This window comes from Neofelis nebulosa, chromosome 4 (assembly GCF_028018385.1).
Source record: "Neofelis nebulosa isolate mNeoNeb1 chromosome 4, mNeoNeb1.pri, whole genome shotgun sequence".
Classification (NCBI taxonomy): domain Eukaryota; kingdom Metazoa; phylum Chordata; class Mammalia; order Carnivora; family Felidae; genus Neofelis; species Neofelis nebulosa.
The window spans coordinates 41927905-41936359 of NC_080785.1; the positions used below are offsets into that span (position 1 = coordinate 41927905).

At 39.3% G+C, this 8455-nt stretch overlaps 1 long non-coding RNA gene across 1 annotated transcript; it reads left to right on the top strand.

The window, feature by feature from the left end:
* Positions 1 to 1671: 1671 nt before the first annotated feature.
* LOC131510971 (uncharacterized) lies at positions 1672 to 7630 on the top strand. Its single transcript, XR_009261276.1, has 3 exons — positions 1672 to 2920; positions 3935 to 4003; positions 7391 to 7630. It is a non-coding gene; the product is annotated as an uncharacterized LOC131510971 (long non-coding RNA).
* Positions 7631 to 8455: the final 825 nt, after the last annotated feature.

The following is an 8455-nucleotide window of genomic DNA, read 5'->3' on the forward strand; positions in this document are numbered from 1 at the left end:
GCCACAAATCACTGGTGCTCCTCTGTTGTCGTGACTGAAAGCTGACAGTGGCCATTGTGACACATTCTAAAGGGTGGCCTAAGCAATTCATCCGGAGTTGTGATAAAGGTAGGAATTCCATCCATGATGGATTTAGCAAAAGCAAAACCTCATTAAAGTAAATCCCCTCCTCTGAAAATAAGTTAAATCTATTAACTGATTTATGCTCTTGTCAAAAGTGCCAATGTCCTTATAGGTGATGGTAAGCTATCTTGTCTATTGACAAACACTTGAAAACTGGATTTATATGAGAATCATTGGCTTTCTTAAAAAAAAAATACTTCATGTCTCTTCTTATGTACTGCATAAGGGACGCACCCTGCAAACATCAGCAATAAAGAAGGCTTATTTTATGGTAAAAGCAATCTGGTAGATTGTAGGTAGAACATTACATTTGTCTGGTCATACAAATCTTATGGGCACAAACTAAAACATACTGAATGCGTCAATTAACCAGAGTTCCTATTGGATTTTTTAAAAATAAAAACTGTTTCTCATGGCACTACAGTCAGTACTTTGATTCGTTCCCCTTTCAAAGACTAAGGGAAGGGATAGGCCCCTGGTAACAGGCTGTTGCCCATCAAACTAGATGGAGACAATTAATTTAATGAAGAGTTTCTATTTAGGAAGAAGCAGTAGGAGGAAAGGGCAACGGTGGGAGCTTCCACCAGGTTGGCTGGTGTTTTACAGGCAGGAGAAGCAGCTGGAAATTTGGATGATGGTTTTGAAAGCCTGATGATAAGGAAAAGGTCACTAAAATTGAAATGGTGGGTGGGAAAGTGGAGCAGACCAGGCTAATGTGGCAAAACTGAATCATCTCGTGTGTGTTAAAGCTTTTAAGGAACTCTTTTCTTTTTGCTTCAAACAGTTTGCTCTTCTCCCTAGTGACTACTGTCCTGTGAATGGCATAGATTATATGCCTCTTTTCTTCCACCTAAATCAATTCTAAAAGCAATTTTTTAAAGTTCAGTTTATATGATAAGGAATGTTCCCATCAGACCTGAGTCATATTGTGAATGTGTGTCTTTTGCTTTAGTGTGTAGTTTTTTTAAGCCAATGTTGTTCCCACACTACCTTAGAAACAATGTGTGTATTTACAAAAGTAACAAACATTGTAGCTTGGAAAATTCCTTTGGCACAGACAGGAGTGTTCAGCCACAAATGCTTCTGACTTAAAACCTGAACCAAATAAAACTTGACAGCAAGGCAAAATATTTTATAGGCAAAGTGACATTTTATAATAATGGAATAATAAATGCAGAAGGGAAAATGAACCAAAGCTGAAATATCATCTGAGATCCCCTGGATACTAAAGGGAGGTGAATCTCATTTAGACTTTTCCTGTTTTTATTACACTAATAATTATGTCTATGACTGAAGCACTCTTAAACTTGGAGAACTCCCGTATTTCTAATTACGTGGTCACATATCTCCAATCGCATGTCTCTATGAGATCTGGATGACGCAGTGGGAAGCCTTGGTCACATGGTAAAATGGATGGATATGGAAAGAAAAGTGATGGAAAAATCACAGAACCACTTGATCAAGCACTTCACTTTGCAACCAAATCAAGCAATGTTTATTTATTTATTTTTTTAATTTTTTTCAACGTTTTTAATTTATTTTTGGGACAGAGAGAGACAGAGCATGAACGGGGGAGGGGCAGAGAGAGAGGGAGACACAGACTCGGAAACAGGCTCCAGGCTCCGAGCCATCAGCCCAGAGCCTGACGCGGGGCTCGAACTCACGGACCACGAGATCGTGACCTGGCTGAAGTCGGACGCTTAACCGACTGCGCCACCCAGGCGCCCCCAAATCAAGCAATGTTTAAATCAACCTGATGAACATAATACAACCCAAAACCCATCTACAACTGGACATTAAATCACATTACAAATGGAATTAATAAAGACCAAGTAAGCTTACTTGCCAATCTCCTGTCTTCTACCCTACTACAAAAGTCAGCAACCACTGTTGATTTGCGCATTTAGGAAAATCAGCAAGGGTCTATCAACCACCTTTCTAGTCCATAGGACAATTGTAAAGAGGATACAAAACATTGATGTGTTAGTCTGGGAAAATAGAAATAGTCAAGGCTGGTTTTAACACAATTGGGTTAGACTAGGATTAAAAGAGAGCCAGGATTGCAAAGCAAGCTGGTGTGTGGATCTTCCCACGGTGCCAGGAGACATGCATCTGCCTTTCTTTCCTTTTTTTAAAATTAAGTTTATTTATTTATTTTGAGAGGTGGGGCAGAGAGAGAGGCGGGGAGAGTGAATCTGAAGCAGGCCCTGCACTGTCATCGCAGAGGCCAACACAGGGCTCAATCTCATGAACCATGAAATCATGACCTTAGCCAAAAGCAAGAGTCAGATGCTTAACCGACTGAGCCACCCAGGTGCCCCACATCTGCCTTTGTGTAAGCGTTGGTGAAGTGCACTTTGGGTTCACTCCAAATGGATGGACTCCAGGCTGGGAAAAGCCCACAGTCCTCATGTTCATCACTCAGAAATAGATATTTCCCCAAAAGAATGACCATGGTATAATACTGAAGAAACAAAACAAGGCAAACAAGAAACTTACAGTCATCAAATCACTAGATTAAACAATGACTTTAGCTAATGTATTATTCATTTGACAGACATTTATCACTTGGCCTACTTTTCCATGGTAATATATGGAGTGCTGGAGGACAATTGGAAATGATCTAAGCATCTTATCTCTGGATATTTGGTTTCATTAGGTCTGGAGTGGGGTCTAGAAATAGATCCTATTCGTTTGTTTGCTTGCTTGCTTGTTTTAAACTCCTGAGAAGATTCTAAGGATCCACAAGTTGGGAACCCACTGATCTGACAGAGGTTTTCAGTCTCTGTGTTGCCTGGTAAGTCAGAGCAGTGGGAAGGAACCAGAGCTGATGCAGAGAGCATTGATCACAGCTCCAGTCTCTGAGTCTGCAGGACAGCAGCTATAAAGTGTGTTGCTGGGGAAGAAATTCAGAACTTTTTATCCAAACATTACGTTACTATTTAGAAGCTGTGTGACCAGGAACAAGTAATTAAACTTCTTGAAGGGGTACTTATCGCACCCCCTTTCAGAGTTGTTAAACATTCTAAGTGAGATTGTAACAAGGCCTGCTCTGGTGCCTGGTCCATCATCAGGCTTAGTTTCTGTCCTTCTCCCTCACATAAGGTGTAGCCCTTCTTCCCCTCCTCCTTTAATGTTAAAAATTGTTTTCATTCTCCACAACCCAATCCCAACCTACATACTCCATGAAAGCTTTATGACACCTCCGCCACTCCCACCACCAAGGCTCACTGACCTCCCTCCTCATTGTACTTCTGTGGCCCTTATATTCAGGATCACATAATCTGATACTTAATTGTCCTCCAGTCTCTTCACGAGTATTATTTTAGTTTTCCTGGCCTGGCTCTCCTTGAGCACTCAGACAATGTTTTCTTCATAGAGGGGCAAAAGAATTCCTTGTTGGTTGATCGAAAGTACCTGTTGGGCTGCTTCCATAAGAGACATCTAATGAGGAATGGGAAACCCTCATTTTTCTGTTGACATAATGCAGTGGAGACCAGCCAACATTGCTACGGCTTCTGTAGGCATTAGTATTCTGAAATAATCATCAGAATGCCAGTCTCCTTCCACCCCCACTCACTTGTTTTGTTGGAAAAATGCAAAACCTGCATTTTCCATTAACCACATCTAACTCTATGCACAGAGTGAATGCAGTGTCTGTGTTTAGCATCCCAAATGTGATAATTATGCATTATACTTACTCCATGGCTAAATCTTACATTTCTGTACTAAAACACAAAGGAATGACTAAATACTCTAGTGTGTTATCTTGCCCTTCCTTACCATTGTGGGTTTTCTTCTTATCATCCAGATTGGCCCCATGCTGAAATGCGCCTGTAAAAATAAGTAAGAAACTTCAGATGTATACAAGACTTAAAAGGTGAGTGACGAGAAGAGGTGAATTGTAGGGACATCTGTGCCAGCAAACACATGAGCATATTGGAAAGAGGTAGCATTGTGTGTGTGTGTGTGTGTGAGTGTGTGTGTGTACGCCTGTGGAGAAAGCAGATTTTTTTTTTTAATGAGGAACAAAAGCTGGGTTATGTAAGCAGCACTGTTCAAAACAGCTTGTATAGCAAGAATGGAAACAAGGTATGAATATTCATAAGTAAAATGGAAGAAGTGTTCATTTGCAAGGAAGTGGAGATGAAATTCTGAATATTGTTTGACCACAATTTTACCCAGAAAGCTTTGGATGTGTAGATCACACAATATGTCATACAAACATAAAATCAACTAACCCCATTGCCTCAATATTCCCCTTCTTCAATACACTAATAACCAGTTTATTAATATTTCTACGTGTTATTCAGTCAGGTTGTCTTGATTTTGATTCTTCCACCTCTGGATACCTAAAAGTGAAAGAAGAGAGAGATAATAAAAATAATCATATACAAAGATTAACTCCAAATGAATCAAAGGCTTAAATGTAAGCCAAATCTATAAAATTCATACAAGAAAACATAGGGATGAATCTTGGTTACCTTGGATTGGGAAATGGATTCTTACATATGACATCAAAAACATAAAAACAAGATAAGGAAAAAATTGATAAGTTGGACGTTACCAAAATGAGAAACTTATGTACTTCCAAAAGATACTATCAAAAAGGTTAAAGACAACCTACAGAATGGGAGATAATATTTGAAAATCATATATCTAATAAGAGTCATGCATCTAGAGTATAGAAAGTACCCATGGGGATTCTGTATGGCTCAGTTGGTTAAGCATCCAACTCTTCATTTCAGCTCAAGTCATGATCTCGTGGTCTTGGGATCAAGCCCTGCATCGGGCTCCATGCTGACAGAGCCAAGCCTGCTTGGGATTCTCTCTCTCCCTCTCTCTCTGCCCCTCCACTGCTTTCATGCTCTCTCTTTCTCTCTCTCAAAAAATAAAGTATATAAAGGACCCCTATGATGCAATAATAAAAAGTGAATAACCCAATTAAAAATGGGCAAAGTATCTGAGTAGACATTTCTCCAAAGGAGATATACAAATGGCCAATAAGGACATGAGAAGATGCTCAACATCATAGGTCGTTATGGAAATGCAAACCAAAACCATGAGGTACAACATCACACTCACTAGAATGATAATAATAAAAAAGTCAGATAACAAGTGTTGGTGAGGAAATGGAGAAATTACAACCCTTATACACTGCTGGTAGCAGTTCCTCAAATGGTTAAATATAGAATTGGCATTTGACTCAGCAATTTCACTCCTATGTATATACCCAAGAGAAATGAAAACATGTCTATGGAAAACATGTCTATGGAAAAACTTGTATACAATATTAATAACACCATTATCTATAATAGTCAAAAAAATGTAGAAACAATCCAAATATCCATCAGCTGATGAATAGATAACAAAATGTGGTTCTTCATACAATGGAGTATTATTCAGCCATAAGAAGGAATGAAGTACTGATTACATGTTATATCATCAATGAGCCTTGAAAACGTTGTGTTAAGAAGCCAGTCACAAGATCACAAATCATGTGGTTCCATGTATATGAAATGGCCAGAATAGGCAAACCTCTAGAGATGAAGAGTAGATTAGTGGCTACTTAGGGTGGTAGAGTGCATAAAATGGTGATAGCTGAAAAGATAATGGGGCTTCCTTTTAAATTTTTATTTATTTTTGAGAGAGAGAGAAAGAGAGAGCAGAGGAGGGAAGAGAGAGGGAGAGAGAGAATCCAAAGAAGGCTCTGCACTGTTAGCACAGAGCCTGATGCAGTGCTTGAACTCACAAACAGTGAGATCATGACCTAACCTGAAACCAAGGGTTGGACACTTAACTGACTGAGCCATCCTGGCTCCCCAGGGGCTTCCTTTAAAAGTGATGTAAAAAAAAAAAAAAAAAAGGGGGCGCCTGGGTGGCGCAGTCTGTTAGGCGTCCGACTTCAGCCAGGTCACGATCTCACGGTCCGTGAGTTCGAGCCCCGCGTCGGGCTCTGGGCTGATGGCTCAGAGCCTGGAGCCTGTTTCCGATTCTGTGTCTCCCTCTCTCTCTGCCCCTCCCCCGTTCATGCTCTGTCTCTCTCTGTCCCAAAAATAAATAAAAAACGTTGAAAAAAAAAAAAGTGATGTAAAATGTTCTAAAGATGACTGTCGTAATTGTTGCACAACTCTGTGACTATACTAAAAACCATTGAATCGCATACTTCAAATAGGTGAATCATATGGCATGTGAATTATGATTTCAATAAAACTGTTGCAAAAGAAAAAAAGAAATGAAGAAAGAAAGAAGAAAAAGGAAAAAAGAAGTACTCACCATGATCTTGGGCTCTGTTAGAAGACCCAAACTTTTTATCAAATGAAACTCTATCAGTGAAATTATCAATAAATTGAATGATAGGAACAACATGAAAAGAAAATGATCAAATGAAACTCATTCCAACCTCTAATGCATTCCCTAAGTCTTATGTACTGTCATGTAACATTTTAATGATGGGGTCTTAAGCAGTGATATTTTTCCCCCCTCAAGTAGAACTTTGATCCCTCATACATTTGCCTTGAAAATTGGAAGACTCAAAGCAAAGTTGATGTCAAATGGCAGACTATATTATAGCATTTGTCATAGTATTCAATCTGTGGAGCTTAAGTTTGGTAGTATTTTTCTTTTCTATATGAAGCCAAGAACAAATTGAGTAACCTTCCAGAATTTGATTAGGAAATCAGTGGATCAAAGTTTTAACTTTAGGATGAGGTACAGTAAGGGCAAAAATTAAATACACTTCAACCTGTTCACAGGATTTAGATAATCAGCCCAGAACTGATCTGTTGCCTCTGTTTTCAAACTGCATTCTATGGATCCTTCTGTGGAGGAGGGGATCCAAGGAGGGTGTGTTCCAGGTTTCTCCATCCAGAGAAGCTCCACTTCTATCTGTTCTAAATGTAGAATTTCTGCTTAACAAGATTCTATGGCTAAACAAGTGTTGAAACATGGGGATCTAGATCATTTTAATTAACAGAAGCATCCTGAACTTTCCCAGCCTCACAAAGATTTTGTAAAAACATGAGCCCAGCTTCACTCACAGAGGAAACGTCACCAGTTCACAGAAGACCTGCCTCCTGTAAAGGACTTCCCACCCCAAATATTTCTTGGAGTCTTCTGGAGGCATTTTGTACATGTTCAAGAACAGGTCACCATTTATTCACTCAACAAGCATCAGTTCTGTGTTTGGAACAATGTAGTTATCTTCCAGCAGTCAGGTAAGGAGTTTCTGCCCTACCCTTACCCTGTCCTTTGTTCTTTTGGTCAGGCAAGACTACCACTTTTAACAATGAGGGAGAGATCATCTTTCCAGTCCTTTTTCGACCAGCTATTGATGAAGAGATGCCATAACACCTGGAGGAAATTAGGATTCTCCCTAATCCTTTCAACACAAACATGTGACAACAAGATGTTCTGGCTGTTTAAAAAAAATCTAAGGGGAACCTGGCTGGCTCAGTTGGAAGAGCATGCGACTCTCAATCTAGGGGTTGTGAGTTCGAACCCCACGTTGGACATAGAGATTACTAAAAACGAACTAAATAAAAATACAGTATACAATTCAATGTGTTCTTTTTTAAAATCTATACTGCCTTGGCTCAGAGATAAAGCAAGATTTTTTATCACATAGCTTTAGACTGTGGAGTGTGAAAAATTAATGAAATTTCATTGTAGAATAAATGGGCTTTTGAAAATCTAACTCAAAATGAGCCATTGCTGGTTTCATGTGGCATCTAACTAGCAGTTTCTGACGTGGCCTTGTCTGGTTTCTCACTGAAACACCCATGGAAACTCAGAGAACAGCGAACCCTCAGACAGACAGCTCACCTATTACTAGAGTATGTATGGTACCTGCACTAACTTAATAGTGGAGTTAATATTTGAAGAGCCGAAACCTCCTTTGGGGGAGCCAACGTAGTATTTTGTGACTGAAAAAGCTTCATCCCTCCCACCCTGCCTCAGAACCTGAGTCTCCCTCAGTCATCACTTGGACAAGTGTTCTGCCTTTCTCCCATCAGGGAGGCCAAAACCAACCTTTTAAACCAACCTAGTTAGAAAATACTGGGTATTTTGATTTTTATCTCTGTATTTATATTTTTGGCAATTGCTTCTATATGCTTTTGGCCAGTACTATGGTGAAATTATCTTAAGTTTAAATTATGATAGAAGGAATTCAATTTTGTTCACTGATGCATGTCCATTACCTAGAACAGTGCTCTGCAAAGAGTAGACAATTAATATTCATTGTTTGCATATTCATAAGTAATTAGTTTTAAAAAGTCAATAGGACCACAGTTAACTTCTAATCACACTTGTGCTTTAATTTTTGAAGAGA